Raw genomic sequence first — 6,012 nt, 5'->3', positions numbered from 1 at the left:
CAGCAATCTTTGATTATCCAATATCACATTATATTTTTAATATATAAGTCAGTGTGGGACTGCAGTAAATTAATTTATTTATTTTATTTATGTGTTCTTGTAGGACACAATCGACTCAAGGGTATCCATGCACTGTACATTAACAAGATGAGGGGTTGCTTCTACATTGCCTAGAACATGACTGCAATCAACTGAAGACAATTGAAATGAAAAAAAAAACAAGGATGGAACAGTAAAGGTAGTTTATGTAATTATGAAAAAGTAATGCTACAAAGGAGTGCCTGGGTAAGGAGGGAAAAGCAGGAGTTATTGGGAGAGGAATAGAACAAATGGGGTGTGTAGCTGGTAGGTAGGGGTCAAGAAGGAAATACGCTTATGAGTTGATGGATGGGAAAGCTAGGTTGAAAAGAGATCTTTTTGACTCCCTATGAAAATTAAAGAGATTGTCTGATTATGGCTGTGAGTTCCGAATTATAGTCACAGCACTGAAGGCTTGTTTGATAGTTTTGTTTGTGTTACATTTCTCGCACTCTAACATGTGATGTTGGAGTCTTCGCATGTTCTTAATGCCTCCTGATGGCTGATAATCAGGTGTGATAAGAAATAGATTTTTTTTGCTTAATACAAGCTAATTTTAATTTTATTCTGCTTTGAGTGGGAGCCAATGTGAGCCTTTAAGTACCAGGTTGTTCTAGAGGGAATTATTGCTGTCAAGTGCATCACTGGCTTGAGTGTGGTTCGATATTTTGAATGATCACCAACTAACACAAATTTTCCAATATCTATTTTGGAGAACATTAAGGATTAGGTAATGGTTCTGAGGTAATTGAGATGAAGAAAGAATTTCAGTTTCTTGATCCCAGACAGAGTAGTTCAGCCTTCTAAGGCCATTTGTTCAGCATGGCAGCCAAGAAGAGATCTGAGTGAAGCCAAATTTCCAAAAACTTCACATTGGAGGCCTCTACTCAAGAAAAACCTTCACAGGTGAGTTCTGACAGCTATTGTACATCCTTAGTCAGGACTTCTTGGCATCTTATCAGAAGGTAGTCATTTTTCTCAGGCTTTAATTTAGGTAAATTAAGGCAGCATCCAATCTTAAATCTCCTGTCCAGATATTTTCATCACTCAAATATCTTGGAATAGATTTTCGTGCATAACTTGGTGCCATCAGCAAGTTGGTGGATTGCCACCCAGTCGCTTCTGTCACAATTTTAAGGGGCTCCCTATATATGGGTGACAGAACGCCGGAATTAGAATAGAACTTTGTGGAACTCTATAAATCATAGAGGCACCCTTCGATGAGAGCCTTCCAAGCCTTGCCAATGGTTGCTGATTTATTAAGGATTCACTTTTGTTCTGGGTAGCATGCTAAAGAGTATGTGGTGATCTAACACCTGTAAGAGATAGCAATAATGAATTGCATTGTAGGCCACCGAAAAGTCCAAAAGGATCAGTAGACAAGCAGCATCATTATCTAGCTTAGAGTATATGTCACCCAGAAATGTTGAGTGTGGCTGTTTCCATGCTGCATCCATTACTAAACCCAGATTGATACAGAAATAAGAGGCTATTGCTTTTAATGTGGAAGTGTATGAGAATGGGGTAGTAATTGAGGGGGGTTAGGTACCCACCCTGGGTAATAATCACAATTAACCTGAGCTGAACCCACTGGTAGCTATGGCACAGAGCGGACCAGTTTAGCTTAGAGCCAGTGTGCAAAGCATGAGCATTTATGTACTCCTACAAACATTTATAAACTTGGAATGCAAACACATAAAAATAAAATAAGATTTAATAAACCCAAAATGGCAACAATACAATAAGGAGATCCAGAAATATGAATTTTTAAAGTTGTAAGGGAAAATAGTGCCAAGATGCACAAATAAAGTCAATGGTCATGGTAGAGCAGGACCTAGGTGTAATCTGACCCTGATCATTATGGACAGTGGGTCAGAAATACCAACCAGATTAATCCTAGGCAAAAGGTTTTACCATGTGACTTTAGTCCTTTAAATCCCAATCCACCAAAAGAGTATATTTCCAAGGCCTTCCAGGACCTCATTAGAGGCTCTTAGAGACTTACAGGGTGTCAAGTAGAATCCGGCAGCAGCCTTATTTCCATTGATCAGCTGGACAGTTATAGGAAAGGCCTATTGGGGCATTTTCCATACCTGTAGCTTGAACAGGTCAGCTTTCTGACCCTTGGATTCTCCTTCCTTGTCTTGAGTACAAGAGACAGAACAGGTCCAGTCTTCCGGTGGCTCTTCTCAGGTTTCTGACAAAAGGTTCAGTCCCCTTCTGATCTTCCTCAGGCCCAGACGTGTTCTGAAGTGAGTCCTTGGAGATGCCACTTTAGCATTAGCTAGAGGGTGGGAAGGTCCCATGGGGACGCCCTAACAAATGGGGTAAAGGTTCCCTGGGCTAAACCTACCCACTTTGGGCATTTTCAAAATGGCTATAGTCTTTGGCCACACTAAATCTGGGCTCTAAAGACTTGTGTTGTGTGTTGGGGTGTATTACAGGAATACTAGTGCCCTCCTGCATCTGAAACTAAAGTCCAGTATTAGGCAGTCCCTGTACCCCCAGGAAACTCAGAGCCAGAAGTCTGGTAGCACAAAGCTGAGCTTTTAGCAACAAGACAGTGGATATACACAAATCATTTTGGCATTCTGTTTCTCTCCTTTGAAGTTCACACCAACTATGATATGATAAACCCCAGCAGCCCTGTCAAGCAGGTCTTGATACTCCAATAGGATCTGACAGTGTGATGTCAACAAAAGTTTGTTGCACTTGGCCCTCTCTGCAGGGTCACCCCCAAACATTTTGCCCTTGGCCCTACTGTTTTCTGAAGCATTTTGTCTTGGCATTTAGGACTCTGTGCTCTTTACCAGTGCTAACAACTGCTTCTGTGCTTATGCACTATACTTTAAGCATGGCACAACTGACTTACAAACAATTGGCACATTTAATTTACTTGTATGTCTCTAGCACAGTGGTACTATATGTACCCAGGGCCTGTAAATTAAATGCTACTAGAGGGGTTGCTGCACTCATTGTGCCATCTACTGAAGTAGCCTTTTAAAACATGCCTGTCACTGTAAGCCTTTTTAATACATATGTCACTAAATGTAATAATAATAGTAATATTATGTTCTAGAGCACTCAAATGCTTGTAGACCTCCCGGCGCTGCCACGGCTTAAGGAATCCAGCCCAGTGCTGAATCAGACCACCAATTGGAACAGTCATGTTTTCTAGTGCTCTCCTGCAGCTTATAAGGCAAAGCGTTCCACAGATTAGCTGTCACATACCTGAAGAATCTTTTGCCCCAGCGGCACCTTTTAACTCTTGGTATTTTCCCCTTTCTCCTAGAAGCTGATCTTAAGGGTCATAGGTGTACATACCATTTGAATAATGCCTCAAGATATTTGGGACCCATCTTAAAAAGCACTTTATATGCTATTCAGAGAGGTGTAAACATGGTCCTTTTCCTTACTGGGAACCAGTTAAATTCCCTTATTTAATCAGAAACCAATTAATATTTTGTAATATCTAGGATCAGACGAGCCACAGCGTTTTGGACTACCTGTAGTCATTTCAAGACAGTAGCAAGACATGTATGACTGTAGACAAGGGCATTGGCATAGTCCAATTGTGATATTAAGGCAGACACCACTGCCTCATGAGACGTTAAGGGGGATGTAAGGATATTTTTTTTAGCATATTTAAAATCCGCAAACATGATTAAATAAGAGTCTACTTGATTGTTAAAAGCAAGTAAGTTGCCAAAACTACACCTAGATTTCTAGTTGATTTGACTGGAACAGAAAGACTGCCTAACTCTAGCGGCCACCAAGAAATGGACCAGATATCTGCTTGGTTTAAAAACAAATAAAAACCTGTGTTTTCTCTGTGTTCAACTTCAAACAGTTGTCACTCATCCAAACACTAACCTCTTGGATGCAATTTTGAAAATTCAGTGTGACTCCCTGGATGTCATCTTACATAGCGACCACTATCTGTATGTCATTAGCATAGAAGAAGACAGATAAGTCAAAGGATCTTATCAAAGCTGCTGGAGGGACACATCTAAATAAAACACACTAGGGCTCAATGACAAGCCCCGTGGCACACCGCAAGGCAGGAAAAAAGTTTGGAACAAAGCTGATTACAAACCACTATCTGTGACCTATTTTAACGATTGTAGTAAATTTCATGTCATGCGCCTGAACTACTTAGCAATGTTACCCCCAACCAGAAAGCTAGGCATTGGTCATTGTGGATATGAACCCTTTACCTCCACTAGGCAATTGTTACTGCTACCATGCTCCCTGGACTCTTGTGTAACTCCTGGCTTTCAGGTCCAGTTCATTCTAGCTCACCTCATAAGCCAACAACATTTTCTTCTTCTCTAGAGCCAATTCTTTTCCCTCCAGGGCCCTTGTACTGCTTCAGCTTTCGTTTCATCCATGACCGGGGTGGCACGTTGCAGCGTCAGGGCCATCTCTTCTTGTCTGTCCTCCAGCTCTTACTGGCTCAGGCTGCAAGAAGATGATAGGCTCTCTGCTTTGGACAAGGATGGGGATGTGGCTCCTGTAGGTTCAGCCTCCCCTTGCAAAGGGAGCCTATGCAGGTCCAATCTTCTACCACTTTCTTACTCCTTCTCTTGCTTCTGTGTGCATGTCTGCAGCAGCCAGACCTCATTACAGACTCTGAGTGTTGCCTGGCAGTCTACCTTCTTTGCTGCTTTTGCCAGCTTCAGCCCTCTCGTCTTATCAGCTTCTTCAGCTCTGCCACATTGAGACCCCATGTCTATTCTTTCAAGAATCACAGGTGCTAAAAGCCAGAGGCTAAAAATAAAATTTAGGAAACATCCAAAAAGGGCCAATCAAAAAACAGAAATCAATTTAAAAAATAAAACTTGATTTTGCTGTGAAATTACAAATGTAGTTTTGATTTGACCTTAAATCATTGAGTGGTTCAGCAGAATCACAGAATCCCACCACTGAACACCAGTGTAAGAAATTGGGTTATTAGTGAAAGGGGGTAGGTACCCATATCAAGTAATAATCACAGATCTTGTTAGGATGAACAGTTAAAGTCAGGCCCACTGGAATTATGCAGCAGGAGAGGGTGAAATTATGTGTCAGGGTTGAGTAAATTGTACGGCAAAAAAAGGCAAATTATGTGGCATAATGCAGCACATTTTGTAATAGTATTACTTCATTATTTTGTAATTAGGCCAATCGTAAGCGACTTGGTAATAATATCTAGACCTTGTTTGCAGCTCAGTAGTACCAGTTTGATGCCCAAATAGGTCAAAAAGGTATGGAAAGGTAACCAATCCAGCTTTTGGAGGGCCTTCCACTGTAGGGAAACACATGTCACTGCAACAGCCTTCCACTGTAGGGAAACACATGTCACTGCAACAGCCTTCCACTGTAGGGAAACACATGTCACTGCAACAGCCTTCCACTGTAGGGAAACACATGTCACTGCAACAGCCTTCCACTGTAGGGAAACACATGTCACTGCAACAGCCTTCCACTGTAGGGAAACACATGTCACTGCAACAGCCTTCCACTGTAGGGAAACACATGTCACTGCAACAGCCTTCCACTGTATGGAAACACATGTCACTGCAACAGCCTTCCACTGTAGGGAAACACATGTCACTGCAACAGCCTTCCACTGTATGGAAACACATGTCACTGCAACAGCCTTCCACTGTAGGGAAACACATGTCACTGCAACAGCCTTCCACTGTATGGAAACACATGTCACTGCAACAGCCTTCCACTGTATGGAAACACATGTCACTGCAACAGCCTTCCACTGCATTGCTTCAAGTGTCGGTGCATTTTTAGTAATGTTTGAACCATTTGAGCTAAAACCAAACTTATTTTTGTTCAAAGCTGCATATTATATGGCAGATGATGGATGATGTGGCAAATGCAGCAATTCTACAGCTATGTGAAAATTGCAGTAGACGCACAATGCATAGTTCCACTGGC

Source organism: Pleurodeles waltl, chromosome 5 (genome assembly GCF_031143425.1).
Source record: "Pleurodeles waltl isolate 20211129_DDA chromosome 5, aPleWal1.hap1.20221129, whole genome shotgun sequence".
NCBI lineage: Eukaryota > Metazoa > Chordata > Amphibia > Caudata > Salamandridae > Pleurodeles > Pleurodeles waltl.
The sequence above is the reverse complement of the archived record's forward strand: the minus strand, read 5'-3'. Positions refer to the sequence as shown.